The following is a 17,413-nucleotide window of genomic DNA, read 5'->3' as shown; positions in this document are numbered from 1 at the left end:
TGATTTTGCAGCCCTGTGGTGTGTGACCTAACCTGTCTGTGCCTGTGGTTGCTCATCTTGAAAATGGGAATAATAACAATGTCTTTATCCTAGGATTATTAGAAGGACTCAGTTAGTTAATATATGTGAAGTATTTTAGAATAGCCTCTGTAAATGGAGCTATGTTGATGAAGTGTAGCTATGTAAAATGTTCCCTTTTACTGAGCTAGAGAAATAATATAAAAGATTGGGAATGTGTCATTTATAAAGGTAAGCCAAATAGTACTGATTCATTCTCTACCATATTAGGAATATATTTTAACATTATTGTGCTTACCTTTATCACTATGGGGTTTCCCTAGTGGCTAAGACTTTAAAGAATCTGCCTGTAATGCAGGAGATCTGTGTTCCATCCCTGGGTCAGGAGGATCCCTTGGAGAAGGGTATACTGACTACCCACTTCAGTATTCTTGCCTGGATATGACAAAGATGGTTTACAAGCAGTAGATTTTATATTCCAATATATACAAAATTATAGATAAACCATGCTTAAATGGAGGCTATTCCAATTTAGTATTCTGGTTTAAGCAAATGCCTTTTTTAAAAGGTGAACTTTGTCAGTGTTTAAGGACTTAAGTCCAAGATGTGACCACTTAGAGTTATATATGACCTTGGCATATTGTTTTAACCTCTCCTGATTATTAATCTCACTTAACCTTTGTTTACTTCCCTGCTTCTTAGAGTTAATATAAGAACTAAGTATGATGTAAAAAGTATTGGGATGACCAAAAAGTTTGTTCAGGTCTTTTTCATGAGATGGTACGAAAAAACCTGAATGAATATTGGCCACCCACCCCAATATTAACAGAATCTCTGGTAATAAGTAGAATGCCTATATTAAGAACTCAAAAAAAATGTTACCCTCAGTTATCCTTCAAATACTATGTAAACCTAGTTTTGAATTGTGGGTTGAAGTAGCCTGGTTTATTTTCATTGTATTTATGTAGTACTTAACCAAAACCCCTTCTTATTTTCTTGCTTTTGTAAGTTTTGTTTAATGGCTCTGAACTCTGGAATACGTTCCCTGAGCTAAACTGCTTGGGTGGGAATACTGGCTTTACTCCCTATAAGCTTTGTGACCCTGGGTCAAGTTATTTAGCTTTGCGGTGGCTTAGTCTCCTATAAGTAAAATGAGGGTAATAGTATATTTACCTCATATGAGTTGTGAGGATTAAATGAATACATATGTGTAAAGTACACAGTGGTGTATAGTGAGTACTGTTAGGGGGTGGTGGTTGTTCAGTCAGTTGCTCAGTCTTGTCTAGCTCTTTGTGACCCCATGGACTGAAGCATGTCAGGCTTCTCTGTCCTTCAGAGTGACTGTGTTTATTTTATTGAGGATCCTAATGGATGGCTAGGATATCTCACTACTAAATATTTTCTCGGATGAATTTGGGGAATAAATGCCTTAAAAGAACTTAGACCAGGAAAGAGGGACTTTAGAACAAAAGGAGACATTCACGTGTAAATATTCCTACCCAAAGATAAGTACATGCATTTTTTGTTTCGGTAGGTTAGAGAGACTTACAACATGTGGCATTTGTGAGGATCAAAGAGATGGTGAACTTGACCCATCAGTAGTAGCAGCAAGCAAGCATTTATGGAGGGCCAAGCCATGAAATTAAAAGACGCTTACTCCTTGGAAGAAAAGTTATGACCAACCTAGATAGCATATTGAAAAGCAGAGACATTACTTTGCCAACAAAGGTCCGTCTAGTCAAGGCTATGGTTTTTCCAGTGATCGTGTATGGATGTGAGAGTTAGACTATGAAGAAAGCTGAGCGCCAGAGAATTGATGCTTTTGAACTGTGGTGTTGGAGAAGACTGGAGAGTCCCTTGGACTGCAAGGAGATCCAACCAGTCCATTCTGAAGGAGATGAGCCCTGGGATTTCTTTGGAAGGAATGATGCTAAAGCTGAAACTCCAGTACTTCGGCCACCTCATGCGAAGAGTTGACTCATTGGAAAAGACTCTGATGCTGGGAGGGATTGGGGGCAGGAGGAGAAGGGGACGACAGAGAATGAGATGGCTGGATGGCATCACTGACTCGATGGACGTGAGTGTGAGTGAACTCCGGGAGTTGGTGATGGACAGGGAGGCCTGGCGTGCTGTGATTCACGGGGTCGCAAAGAGTCGGACACGACTGAGCGACTGAACTGAACTGAAGCATTATATTAGGTAATAGGACGTAGTCCCCACATAAAATCTGAACGACTTTCTAGTAACAGTGAAAACGGAAGATTGCTTTGAATTGACAGTCTCAATGTGAAGCACCAAATACGTGGTTCAGAAAGATGGTGGAGATTTAGAAGCATGAGCCTCGACTGACTGACTTTATTTGAAGAGAGCCAGGGTGAAAAGTTTGGAAGAAAGGTATTCTGGATTGAAAATTGTGATGTTTATGATGTATTAGAGACTAAGAGAAGCAGAAAATATGATTATAGAGAGGAAATATATCATTAAGTGAGGAAATGATATTCTGTTTTCTTCTGTTATTCCTTCATTCACCTACTTGCTTTAAATGAGAACCTACTAGAGTGCCAGATACCATACTGCGAATGGCAGAGACCAAGTGTACAAAATTAACTTAATCCTTAGACTCATTCGACCTGCAGTCTTAAGGGTAAGACAATCTTTAAATAAGTAATTGCTGTTATGTGTGAGTGTTATAATAATTAAAATAGTTATCAGAGAGCATATATACTGGGGAACCCAACCTAGTATATGGGGAAGGGTTTCTGGAGGACATTACATTTAAATCGAGGGCTGATGGTGTCTGACTCTTTGCAACCCCATGGACTGTAGCCCACCAGGCTCCTCTGTCCATGGGATTCTCCAGGCAGGAATACTGGAGTGGGTTGCCATTTCCTTCTCCAGGGGATCTTCCTGACCCAGGGATCGAACCCAGGTCTCCCACATTGCAGGCAGACGCTTTAACCTCTGAGCCACCAGGGAAGCCCGATGGTGGAGTAGGAAAGAGCCAGATGAGTGAGTGGCAGAAGATCTTAGGAAGGAGGTGTAGGATAAAAGAACAGCAGGTGGGAGAACATGAGAAGTCGAGCATGCAAGCATGGGGATGAGGGAGGGCCACCATTTGAGGAACTGAGTCTGTGTTGATAGAGGAATGGTCCTGGGGAACCAGGGACTTGACAGGCTTAAGAAATAAGCAAATGCTTAAAGTGCATTGTAAACCAAATTTAAAAGATTTAGTATTGTGGTAAGAGCTGTGAGATTCCAATAACAGATTTTAAACTGGAAAGAGACATCAGATCTTTACAAATTTGAAGTACATCATGTTCATATATGTCAGTAACATATGATACAAGCAGTAGTAAGCCTCTTGCTGCTGCTGCTAAGTCACTTCAGTCGTGTCCGACTCTGCGACCCCATAGACAGCAGCCCACCAGGCTCCCCCGTCCCTGGGATTCTCCAGGCAAGAACACTGGAGTGGGTTGCCATTTCCTTCTCCAATGCATGAGAGTGAAAAGTGAAAGGGAAGTCGCTCAGTCGTGTCCAACCCTCAGCGACCCCATGGACTCCAGCCTTCCCGGCTCCTCCAGCCATGGGATTTTCCAGGCAAGAGTACTGGAGTGGGATGCCATTGCCTTCTCTGAGTAAGCCTCTTAGATTCCAAGAAATATTTTTTTCCATAGCTTGTGCTCTAGTCCCGTAATAGAATTTGTTTCCATACTTCTTTTTTGAAGTATAGAATAGCTAGTGCCTTTGACTAACTTCAAAAAACAAATCCAGTTTTAATACTCCATGAGTCAAACACTAACTGATAAATTCAGCCTTGATGTTACTCTTAGAATTTGTCAGATGTTGACATTGCATGGACTCTGAGTCCAGTCTTCTAGGAACTAAGCCAAACTGAACCAAATTTGTAGTAAACCTTTAGGATTGGATAGAAAGTTACCCACCCTCTGGAAATGAATAATTGACATGCTTTCTATTTGTGTGCACTCTGTAATTGCATGCATGATTTATGTCATCTGGTAAAACTTCTTAACTACTTGAATTAGTGTATTTTGTAATAGCAAATACTATTGCTATTTGAAATAGTATTCAATTGATACTGAAATTGATAAACATTATTTTGTGTTTGTGAGTAACTTCAGAAGGCGATTTGTAAACTTAGTTGATTGTGTTTTGCTTTGATGGGCGAATTCCTGAATTTTCAATCAAGTTAGCTATGTCAAAGAAATGTCAATTAGTCACTTTGTATCAGAAGTTTAGTTTGTAAATGTTTTTAATCACTGGTTGATGCATCTGTTTTAGTCACTCATTGAAATCTTAATGTAAAACAATAATTTTCTTATGCTAAAATTGAATGGAGTACTTTAATTGAAATATTTTGGCAGTTTGAATGATATGTATACTTTGAAATGGTTTACTGCTTCTACTAACAGATGACAAACATTTTATTAAGAATAGGACATATCAGAATTTTGGAAACCATCAATATTTTGCACAGTTTCAACATACAAGTTTTCGTTATCATGGTTTAGTTAACACCAGTTATCTAACAACATGGTTCATGTTTTAGTTACCACCATACTTTTGTTTAATTGCATAAAATACCAACTTTGCTTCTAACTCTTCAGTATACAATTCACTGTGTCAGTAACAGACGAGTACATTTAAGAGTTTTCATGTTACTTGCATATTACAGATATTTATTGGTTTAATTCCATGTACAAGGCCCTGGGCTTTGCCTTTGAAGTACAAGATAAATAAGACCAAAGACCCTTAATTGAGTGGAGGAAGGGAGTTACATAAAATCAATTATAATTGATTGGGATACATTATTCAGAATGCTAAGATGTACCTAACTGCTTTGGCAAGAGGGTTAGTGAAGACATAGAGATGGTAATATTTGGTTTTTATGTAGGATTTTGTCAGCCTGATAAGAAGGAAAGAGAAAGGCATACAACCAAGGAGGCAGAAAACATCAAGTTGTTTCACCAACTAGGCCAGAAAGTGAGTTATAGAACCTGGGGACAACTAAGCATCGAGGTGCACAGAAGGTTAGGATTTATGTAACCTACTGAGAGGTTATGAAACACTTCAGCAACAGAGGGACTTGGAAAGTTAAGTAGAGAAGTAAAATGATCAAATTTGCATTTTAAAAAGTAACAGATAGTTTTGTAAAAAATGATATTATAGTTCAGACAAGAGATTTTGAGGACTTAAACTAAAGCAATGTAATAAAAGGAAAGAAAGGGACACATTTAACAGCCATTTGAGAGGTAAATTCCATAGTATTTGCATAGAAAGAAAAACAGGGAGAAGTTGTAAGTTCAGCCTTAGAGAAATATATTCAACATTTTTCTTTGAGGGGAGGCTCCAAAATCACTGCAAATGGTGACTGCAGCCATGAAATTAAAAGACGCTTGCTCCTTGAAAGAAAAGTTATGACCAACCTAGACAGCATATTGAAAAGCAGAGATTACTTTGCCAACAAAGGTCTGTATAGTCAAAGCTGTGATTTTTCCAGTAGTCATGTGACAGTTGAATTATAAAGAAAGCTGAGCGCCGAAGAATTGATGCTTTTGAACTGTGGTGTTGGAGAAGACTCTTGAGAGTCCCTTGGACTGCAAGGAAATCAAACCAGTCCATCCTAAAGGAAATCAGTCCTGAATATTCATTGGAAGGACTGATGCTGAAGCTGAAACTCCAATACTTTGGCCACCTGATGTGAAGAACTGACTCCTTAGAAAAGACCCTGATGCTGGGAAAGATTGAAGGTGGGAGGAGAAGGGGACGACAGAGGATGAGATGGTTGGATGGCATCACCGACTCAATGGACATGAGTTTCAGTAAACTCCAGGAGTTGGTGATGGACAGGGAAGCCTGGTGTGTTGCAGTCCATGGGGTCACAGAGTCAGATATGACTAAGCAACTGAACTGAACTGAACTGAAAGATTTTAAAGATTAGGTTAATATAATTACTCTTTGTATCATCTTGGAGGGGCTTCCCTGGTGGCACTAGTAGTAAAGAACTCACTTGCCAGTGCAGGAGACATAAGAGACACGGATTTGATCCCTGGGTCAGGAAGATCCCTTGGAGAAGGGAATGGCAACCCACTCCAGTATTCTTGTCTGGAGAAGCCCATGGACAGAGGAGCCTGTTGGGCTACAGTCCATGGGGTTGCAAAGAGTTCAACATGATTGAGTGGCTTAGCAAACACACATGATCTTGGTATGAAGGGAAAGTGTTAGTCGCTTAGTTGTGTCCAACTCTTTGCGAACCCATAGACTGTAGCCAGCCAGGCTTCTCTCTCTGTGGGATTACCCAGGTAAGAACACTGGAGTGGGTTGCCATTTCCTCCTCCATGATCTTGGTAGTCTTCGCTTAATTTGTTGAATGGATGGGGCGAGTGGGCAACAGTTACTGAGTTTTGGAATATTGACATGCGTCATTGCCAGTGTTTGCTCTTGTCATTTTATTGATTACTAAAAGTGTATGTCAGCTGAGTTAGCTCTGGGATTGGTTAAAAGCAGTTTCTTTCTGCTTTTCATAGCTGTGGAAAATCAGGAATATACTTATTTCTGGTATACTAGTAATCCTATTATAGTTACTTGAATTAAGTCATAGATCATGTGGTAGTGATGTAGTATAGAATGCACTGCTGAGAATCTCTTGGATTATTCTTCTAGAGTAAAGGATGATTCTGGAAGGAGGGTTGCTCTTCTAGAATAAGATTAAAAATAACTGAGGAATTTACTTCTGGTCTCTCTAGAACAGTCTTAAGGAAGAGAAGAATGATTTAGAAGTTGTTTCAGTTATTTTTATGTGATACAGAATATTCAGTTTATAATATACTTTTATTTAATCTCTAATATAAAATAAGTGGTTAGTTACATTATTTTTCTGAATTGCCTCTTTGCTGTTGATAATCTGTTTCTGTTCTTCACTTGTTTTAAACTCAGTTTAATTTTGTTTAGTAGTATATGTATTCTTCAAATAATTAAATAGCTACCAGCCATAACCTTTTTGAATTTTATTGTCTATAGCTGTCATTATTAAGTCAATTGAATATATGTATAATATAAATATTCCTTCACATTTGGTGTTTTGAGAGTGAACTGATGAGTGACTTTGCAGTGTTGGCTGGTTCTAGGCACGACCTCCTGAAACCAGTCTTACTTGAATCACAATTTCCATGGTCCAGTTCTTATTATCTGGTGAAATGCCATATATATATATATATATACACACACATACATACATATATACACACACACACATATATATATATACACACATACATATATATGTATCTTAGGATATATCTTGAATTGATTAGCTTCTTGGTGCCTGTGAGGACTGGGGTCCATCATATACAAATTGACATTTCCAGTGTATGGATAGTATTGGAATAGAGAAATGGAGTCGTTTAAGTGACTATTTCCCCATAGTTCTTTGAGACCCTAATAAAAGAGCAGTCTCTGATGACAAGGTTTCTCCGCCTGGAGTTTGTTTCCCTTGGGCAGAGCTGAGTGAACATAATTTTAGACTGTGAACCCATTTCATCTTGCCGACTTCTTAGCTGAGATTTCAGTTAGGTGCCTATTAGAACTGAAATCTGATCTCTCTGCCCCTGAGGATCTGTAGAGCCTCAAGCGAGAACCTAACCCCACTGAACCTGGTTTACTTATCTATATGAAGAATTTTAGATTGGGTTGATTCCTAAGGACCTTTTCAGTTCCCAGTTTATTTGGGTCTTTGTAAGCCTTCCTGTGATACTGGCAGGGAAAGGCACAAACTAATAAGCAAGTTGTAGAAAGATCCATGATGTCAGACTTATGGAAAGTATGTTGAAACTCCCACCAGAATTTTACTCGGCTCTTTGCCTGCAAGATAACTTGAAGTCTACTGCACAATAGTCCTGCTACCAGTGCAGGCCACTTAGCTCTGAGTTAGGAATGGCAGGTACCATGTTAAGGAAGGGCGGGAATGAAATACAGCCTCCATATTTCACTTCTCAGCACTCTCCAGTCCCTCTGGCAAGCCCTGGGGTATTTCCACTTCATTTAATAATCCCTTTACCTCCCTTTTCTTCCCTGGTGGCTCAGACGGTAAAGCGTCTGCCCGCAATGCGGGAGACCCAGGTTCAATCCCTGGGTTGGGAAGATCCCCTGGCAAAGGAAATGGCAATCCACTCCAGTAATATTGCCTGGAAAATCCCACGGACAGAGGAACCTGGTAGGCTACAGTCCATGGGATCGCAGAGTCGGACATGACTGAGCGACTTCACTTTCACTTTCATTGTCTATAGAACAGTTACGTGTTAGAACTCCCACACTAAGACCCAGGTAAAATGTCCCCTTTTCTTCAGAGCCTTATCAGTCTTCCACGTTTAAAGTTGTTTGCTCCTGTTGCATTTTGCTCTTTTATCTTTTTAGCTCGTTAAATTTATGTTTCCCTCACTTGAACAGCAAGAACCTCTAGGATGGGAATTCTGAGATAAGTGTAACTTAAGTATATATCCCCATGGCCTAGCTTAGAATCTGGCATATAGTAGGTCCTTGGAAAATGCTTATCGATTCGCGTATTGGTTGTGTATCCAAAGAGCAACACTTTGTCCAGTTTGCCTATTTGCTTTTTGGAAGTCTGAGTGATTAAAAAGACAAGAACTTCAGAGTACTATGTTTCAGGAATTGGTGAGGAAAGCAGAAGGTAAAGCTCTTCTATTGTGAGGAACTTTTTTTTTTAGCAGAGGAAAGAAACTTTGAGGAAGGAGGCCAGTCAATTCCTACAGTAAATGAAGGATGAGGGGGAAGTAGCCAAGTGTGCTACTTTTAGCAGGAAGAGCTCTCCCTCACCACTTAACACCTCCGTTGTTTTTAAGCGTCTCTTCCCTCCAGCCCACACTGCAGGTGCCACTTAGCAGTTTTCCTTACATCTCTAGTTGAACATTGACCATATATTCTTTTTTTTTTTTTTTTTGACCATATATTCTGCAAAAAGCCTTATGATTAGTGGAATATTTCTTATAGTATACTTTGGACTATTTTAGATTTGGGTAATAGTCTGATTTGGAATCTATTTATAATGTTTCCTTGTGGCAAATCTAAATTCTAAGACTCAAAGGAATTTTTTGAACATAATCATTTCATGCTATAAGGATTGTCTTGAGCAAAAGATGATGTGAGAAATAAGAGGAGGTTGATATGGTTTGATGCCCCGTGTCTAGGAGAATCTGTGCCGTACTTAGTGTAGACATGTTTTAATTCTGAATTTGAAGGAGAAAAAATGAATTTTTGAACATAGAACTAAATAAATTTTACATATTATTTTTCATGTTGGTTTCAGAGTAACTTCCTTGTTGTTTTCTTTTTGTTGTTGTTGTTTCCCAAACTTTAAACTGTTTATTTTGTGTTAGGGTATAGTCAGTGAGCATTGTTGTGGTAGTTTCAGTGAAAGGGACTCATGCATCCATTCTCTCCCAAACCTGCCTCGCATCTAGCCTGGCACATACCATTGAGCATGTGCTGTTCAATAGGTCCTTGTTGGTTATACCTTTTAAATATAGCGATGTGTACATTACTATGCCACAAGTCCCTAATTATCCCTTCCCCCTGCAACCGTAAGTTCATTGTCTAAGTCTGTGAGTCTCTTTCTGTTTTGTAAGTTCAGGTGATCATTTCTTTTTAGTTTCCACATGTAAAGGATGTCATATGATATTTCCCCTTCTCTTTCTGACTGACTTCACTCAGTATGGCACTCCTAGGTCTCTCCATGTGGTGGCAAATGGCATTATTTCATTCTTTTTAATGGCTGAGTAATATTCCATTGTATATATGTCCCACATCTTCTTAATCCATTCCTCTGTCGATGGACATTTAGGTTGCTTCCATGTCTTGGCTATTGTAAATAGTGCTGCAGTGAACATTGGGGTTTTTCTCTGGATATATGCCCAGGAGTGTGATTGCAGGGTCATATGTAGCTCTATTTTTAGTTTTGTTTTTTTTTTAAAGGAACTTCCATACTGTTCTCCGTAATGGTTGTGCCAATTTATATTCCCACCAACAGTGTAGAAGGTTTCCCTTCTCTCCAGAACCTCTTCAGCATTTGTTGTTTGTGGGTTTTTTGATGATAGCTATTCTGACCGGTGTGAGATGATATCTCACTGTAGTTTTGATTTGCATTTCTCTGATAACGAGTGATATTGAACATCTTTTCATGTGCCTGTTGGCCATCTGTGTGTCCTCTTTGGAGGAATGTCTATTCAGGTCTTTCTTATGCCCATTTTTTTGAGTGGGTTGTTTGTTTTGATGCTATTAAGTGTCATGAGCTGTTTCTCAATTTTGGAGACTAATCCCTCATTGATCACATCATTTGTAAATATTTTCTTCCAATCTGTAGGTTGTCTTTTCATTTTGTTTATTGTTTCCTTTGCTATACAAAAGCTTTGAAGTTTAGGTCTCATTTGTTTATTTTTGCTTTTATTTTCATTATTTTGGGAGATGAATCAAAAAAGATGTTGCTGTGATTTATGTTAGAGAGCGTTCTGCCTATGTTTTTCTCTGAGAGTTTTATAGTATCCAGTCTCACATTTAGGTCTTTAATCCATTTTGAGCTTATTTTTGTGTCTGGAGTTAAGGAATGATCTAATGTCATTTTTTTTGCATGTGGCTGTCCAGTTTCCCAGCACCATTTGATGAAGAGCCTGTCTTTCCAACATTGTGTAGTTTTGCCTTTGTTATAGATTAATTGACCATAGGTGAATGGGCTTATTTCTGGGTTCTCTATACTGTTCCATTGATCTATATTTCTGTTGTTGGCTGTTGTTCTGTTTTGATACTGTAGCTTTGTGGTATAGTCTGAAGTCAGGGAGCCAGATTCCTCCAGCTCTGTTTTTCTTTTTCAAGATTGCTTTGGCTGTTCGGGGTCTTTTGTGTCTCCATACAAATTTTGAGATTTTTTTTTCTAGTTTTGTGAAAAATGCCATTGGTGCTTTGATAGGGATTGCATTGACTCTGTAGATTGCCTTGGTAGTATAGTCATTTTGACTGTTGATTCTTCCAGTCCATGAACATGGCATATCTTTCCATCTGTTTACGTCTTCTTCAGTTTCTTTCATCGGCATCTTATAGTTTTCAGAGTACAAGTCTTGTGTCTTCTTCAGTTCAGTCAGTTCAGTCGCTCAGTTGTGTCCGACTCTTTGCGACCCCATGAATCACAGCACGCCAGGCCTCCCTGACCATCACCAACTCCCGGAGTTCACGCACACTGACGTCCATCGAGTCAGTGATGCCATCCAGCCATCTCATCGGTTTATTCTGGGATTAATGTTTTCTTGATGTAATGAAGGATCTTTAAATTTTTCAATATAAGGATTCATTTATCAAACGTGTGCCAGTCACCTGTGCAATGTGCTAGAAATATAATGGTGATCAAAATAGGCATTGTCCTTGTCTTCTCAGTGTTTAGTAGGAAATTAAGAAACCCCCCGCCCCCATCCCAGGAACAACAAACGAAATGAATGCACATTTTGATAAGTGATGCTACAGTGTACTGAAATAAAGAATAAAGGAGGAACATAGGACACTGGAGGTCTTAGAGTGGTTAAGAAAAACTCTGAGACTATGGAACTTAAAATTTGGAAGACAGAAAACTAGACATTCAGAGAGTGTAGTGACACTTGCAAAGCCACTGAGGCAAAAAAGCTTACTTACTAGACAGTTCTTGGGATAAAAGGAAGGTAGGTGTGGCCTTGGCAGAGGAAGAGTAGCGCAAGATAAGTGTGGAAGAGGAGACGGGCTGTACTGGGTGAAAGTTTGTAGACTAGAAGTCATTTGGATTTCATTCTCAGTGCAGTTGCAAGCTGTTAAAAGATTTTCAGCTGGGGGATTAACATGAAAGTGTTAAATAACTTTGGCTGTCGCGTAGAAAGTACTGGATGGAATCAAGGAGACTAGACAGGAGCCTGTTGGCAGTAGTTGGTGTAAGAGATAATAATGATGACCTGAAATAGGGTGGTGCCAGTGGAGACCGAAGTGGAGATTTTGGGAAGTGGAACTGAGGGGCTTGATGAATGTGCAGACTAGGGAAAGAGAATTCACTACTTTTAGCTTTCTAGCATGAGCAGCTTGGGTTGATTCTTAGGCCTACTTAATGACAGTAGAGCTAGGTTTTGCATGTATTGGACCTTCCTGAGTAGTTCAGATGGTAAAGAATCTGCCTACAATGAGGGAGACCTGGGTTTGATCCCTGGGTTGGAATGTGGCAGCCCACTCCAGTATTCTTGCCTGGAGAATTCCATGGACAGAGAGGCCTGGTGGGCTACAGTCCATGGAGTCTCAAAGAGGTGGACATGACTGAGTGGCCAACACACTTTGTATATATTAAGTTTGACATTCTTCTGAGACATCCTGGTGGAGATGTGGGGTAGTCAGTAGGATGTATAAACTGGTGCTCTAAGCAGAAGGGTAGGCTGGAGATAAAAACTAGGAAGGTAAGTGCATAGAGGCCATGTAAAGTCACAAGAATGGATGAAATACCTAGGAGCCAGAGTGAGGAGTGCATGGTTTCTAGAAGGTGGGAGTGGCAACAGAGCATATGTAGCTGGGTTGGTTTCAGATAATTAGGAGGAGATATGTTTTCATCATAAGTCAAAGGCAGGAGACCCATACTGGCACAGATGCAAGAAGCTTTGTACATTTGGTTGGCCCTTAGGTGAAATAGTTTCAATCTGATGGCGTCTCTATTTTCTGAAGTAGAATCCATGGTTGTCTGCTGAGGAGAAGGAGGGTACACAGGCATTTGAGGAGGGTTGGCCAGTTTGAGATGCAGTGGTGAACAGAAGAAACGTGGTAGGATTACCCAGCACTAGCTCTGATCCTGTTGGCCTTATATTTATAATGTTTCAATCTGCCTGGGTTGAAATGAAGGAGCTATTATGTTAAGATACACAGCTTTACATACACACACACACAATTTGTATAGTTAAGTATTTTTGAGGTGTTATTAGCTCTACATTTGCCTTGGTGAATGAGTCTCAATTGGTTTATCATCATCTTCCTCAGGATTCTCATCAGAGTGTAAAGTTGTTTTTGCTACTTTTGAATAGAATAAATATATTCTTGTGATATCTGTAGTGGAGCCAGCTGTGGGACATGACGTGTAGGTATTAGCTTCAAAATAAGATATACAGTGTAATACAGAGCCAAACTAAAGAAAGATTTTCTAGTAAGTAGGAAAATGTTGTCTTGCATATTTAAGAGAGCTCAGTCAAGCCTCTAACAAGTTTTGAAATGACACTGTGACACAATGACTCTCTGGAGGGGCAGTCAAGTTAAAGAATAATTGGATATGTGTTTTAAGTTTTACCGGATTATCACTATTTAAGTAACATTGAAATACCTTTTGTTCTTAAAAACAAGACTGAAAGTGCTTCTTGGACTTTCTATCCCCTTTCTGTTCATCTACCATCCATTATTCTACTCCCCAGTATAACAAAATGATCAGGAAAAGTTGTCTGTATTCCTTATTTCTACTTCCTCATTGCCCAGCCATTGCAATTCAAACTTTCATCCTGTCCACTCCCATGCTAACTTCTTGCATGGCCTCTGAATTTCACTCATGCTCAGCCCTACCCCTGCATTCTTCAAAATTATTTGATGACTTTGAAATAAAAAATCACTCCCCTGCTTAAAATCAAGTTTTAGACCCACACGCAAAGTGGTCTGGGCTGAGTCCAGGCATTACTCTGAAAAGTTGCTTGGATAATTCTAATGCCAAACAGGCTGGAAAACACTGCTCTAGTGGCCTCTCTCACACTCGGAAAGATTAAAAGCTGAACAACCTTATGGGATACAGGGCTCCTGCCAAGCTCCCTGGTGTTTTACCTCTTCAATTCGAGTCATACTGGCTTTCTTCAAATATGTGGGAACTTTGTTCTTCTCATCACTGTATTTCTAGCACTAGAATAGTGCTTTCTGGTAAATGTTCAGTAGATATTTGTGTAATTAATGAATATTTTACAGATGTTGTTTGTTTCTTGATTATCTTGTGATTAGGGCTGATTAGGTTGCTGGCATTTTTGAGTCTTCAGGAATGCTACCAAAATTATACTGTTGGAACAAACATCACAGGCTCATCATTCCATCTCATTTATTTATGGCTGCTTTGGGTCTTGGCTGCGGCATGCAAGGTCTTCATTGCATCACACAGATTCCTCTCTTGCACTGATAGCGGATTCCTAACCACTGGACTATAGTCCCTTCAACTATTCCATCTTCTAAAACTGATTGCTTTTTTTACTGTCAGAATGCCCGCTTTTCTGTTTTTGTTTGCTGGCGTGTGCAGTGTTGACACTTCAGATCTTTCCTGGTGTCCTGCTTCTCTTTTTATTTGGGGTAATTTTTCTTTCCTATATTGATACTTACCCACTGTTTTCTGTCGGTAAAAAAGACTGATCTTACCAGTGTTTCCAGTCGGTAAGAGAGTCTTTCTCTTTCTGTGGGTAAACAAACTGTTCATAGTGTTTCTAGTACATAATCTTTAGATTACATGTCCTTCTCCCCTGTGTTTATTCTTAATAGATGCCGTGGGGGGGGGGTGGTTGCTGTTCCTTTGGTGTAAAAAACCAAGGTGGAATTGATGGGGAGGGTTAGATTCTAAAGAGGAAGATCATAGGAAGTACTTGTTTCTGAGGTCAGCGTTTGAACCCTAATTGATGCAAGGTTGAGATTTTATTGAATCTGGGCCTGTAAAATCTTTCTGTAAAAATCCATGTAGTAAATATTTAGGGTTTGGTGAGTTAAGTCCTTGAGTGCAGGGTGGTCAGCCCCATGCATGGCAGCTGGGGAAATGCTGGGAATTTAATGACCCTAAGAGCAACCCTCAACCAACTGGATAGATCCTCCACCTTTCTCTTTCCTTAGGAGGAGAATTCTAAGTCATGTTTTATGTGATTCCTCAGAGGGGCTCTTGCAGGACTGAACTCCAGTTATCCACAGAAGTTAATGGGTTCTTAATAGACTTTTCTCCCGTGTCTCACTTTTCCTAATCCCCTAAGGTATGCTTCCTGGGATCTCTCCCTCCCCCATCCCACCTCAATAAGCTACTTGCACCAGAGTTCTTATTTCAGGGTTGTCTTTTGATTTAAGACAAAGGAAATCCAAATGACTTAAGTCAGTATTAACAAAACTATTACTATTAGCAGCATACAGCTTTTTCTTCTCTTCTCCCTGCACTGGGAATATATGTTGTGGCTTCCTTAGTGATTGACATTGGTAGCAGAAGTAAATGGGCTGAAGAACAAAGTATTAGATACTAATCTACCATTTCTTCAGTTCAGCTCAGCCTTGCGACCCCATGGACTATAGCCTACAGGCTCCTCCGTCCATGGGATTTTCCAGGCAAGAATACTGGAGTGGGTTGCCATTTCCTTCTCCAGGAGATCTTCCCGACCCAGGGATTGAACCCGGGTCTCCTACATTGTAGGCAGACTCTTTACCATCTGAGCCACCAGGGAAGTCAGTGGTTACTGTCATTCTTTACAAATGATCTTTTTCTGTCTTCAGCTCTTTGTTCCTAAAGAAAACAGTAAACCATCTGTAACATGTGAGACATTTACTTCATAGTATACAAAAAAGGTCCTAGTCTTGGTTTTCTGCTTGTGAGCCAGATTGGATTTACTGTTTCTAAAAGTTGATAAATTCTGTGCTGGAAAGTAACTTAAGAGACCAGGTACTATATATTGAATACATTGTGTCACAAGTGAGTAGTTGTAAAATATGTATTTCTGCAGCCAAACTTCAAATAACATAATTGACAGGGCTTTCCCAAAACAAATACTGAAATTTCAAAATGCAGTAAAATCACAAGTAACAGTTTTCCCATTAAAGTACTTACTCATTAAAATATTTTTTTTACTATCTGGGGGAACTGAAGGTCTTTTTCCCTCTTGTGATCTGTTTCTTCAGTAATGAGGAGAATTATATCAGTTACCTTTCACCATTATAGAACGTGTTTCTAGGCTTATAGTGTGGTAATTTGATGTTTTACTATCTGAGGCTTTCAGGGAGACAAGTTGTGCTAAACAAAGTTTCAGGTTTAGTATATACTTTTAAACTCATCTTCTTAAAATAGACCAGTTCTTTTTAAAACTGTATACAAATGAGCTTTATATCAGAATCATGATGATAGTTTTCTCCCCCTGCCCCCCCCCCCGCGCGCGCCCCCCCCCCCCCCCCCCGCCCCGCCCTCTGGAAAGCTTTGTTTTGCTATGTTGTTGTTGTTTTAATATCCTGTTCCCCCTTTTTGGTTCTTAGTTCATCATATAATTGATCCCCACATTCTTTACTTTTATTGCTACTTTAATAACCAGCTGAAATTGGATTTTATTTGTAAATTTATTGCTATGATCTGTATCTGGAGGGAGCCAAATCTTCTGTAAATTACACTTTTCTATATTTCAGTTCAGTTCAGTTGCTCAGTCGTGTCCAACTCTTTGTGACCCCATAGATTGCAGCACGCCAGGCCTCCCTGTCCATCACCAACTCCGGAGTTTGCTCAAACTCATGTCCATTGAGTCAGTGACGCCATCCAAACATCTCATCCTCTGTTGTCCCCTTCTCCTCCTGCCTTCAATCTTTCCCAGCATCAGTCTTTTCAGATGAGTCAGCTCTTCGCCTCAGGTGGCCAAAGTATTGGAGTTTCAGCTTCAACATCAGTCCTTCCAATGAATATTCAGGACTGATCTCCTTTAGGATGTGCTTGTTGGATCTCCTTGCAGTCCAAGGGACTCTCAAGGGTCTTCTCCAACGCCCCAGTTCAAAAGCATCAGTTCTTCAGCATTCAGCTTTCTTTATAGTCCCAACTCTTTCTTTATTTAGTTTCTTTTAATTTAATTGTTTATGAGTGTTAAATAGTTTAACAGGTATTAACGTTTTTTCTTGTGCCAAAATATATTGGGGGGAAATAGTTACTTTTCTTGGAATATATTTGGGTGTGTGGTTGGGATGTAGTTTTTTGTTTTTGTTTTCTCTCAAGTTAAGTGTTACTCATGGATATTTTCTTTTCCAGGCTCTTCTTTACCTAGGATAGTGGTTTTTGTTCTTTTTCGTTCCATCTTACTTCTCACCACCCCTTAGCCTCAACATGCTTCTGCAGCCTCATATACCTCACCTTTCTCACCAACTTTATCATCAGAATGTCCATTGCTCAAAGCTGGGCTAAGAATCCACCAACTCCATGTCATTATTTATACGTCCTTTTGATTCCAGTCCCCAGGGTCCTCTATGTTCTCTGAATGCTTACAGAGAGTACATACTCTGTTATATGTGTGTCATGCTTCCTTTGTCATGTGTGTGTCTACTTTAAGCATTATTAGTTACCCTGTGTATTCTGCCTATGCTG

The 17,413-nt window shown here is 39.6% G+C and overlaps 1 protein-coding gene across 8 annotated transcripts in view; it reads left to right on the top strand.

The window, feature by feature from the left end:
- FERMT2 (FERM domain containing kindlin 2) overlaps positions 1-17,413 on the top strand; it is a 77,168-nt gene that overhangs the window by 10,823 nt on the left and 48,932 nt on the right. The window lies entirely within an intron of this gene.

Source organism: Bos taurus, chromosome 10, assembly GCF_002263795.3.
Source record: "Bos taurus isolate L1 Dominette 01449 registration number 42190680 breed Hereford chromosome 10, ARS-UCD2.0, whole genome shotgun sequence".
Taxonomy (NCBI): domain Eukaryota; kingdom Metazoa; phylum Chordata; class Mammalia; order Artiodactyla; family Bovidae; genus Bos; species Bos taurus.
Note: the sequence above shows the minus strand (reverse complement) of the source record. Positions and strands in the feature narration are given on the sequence as shown.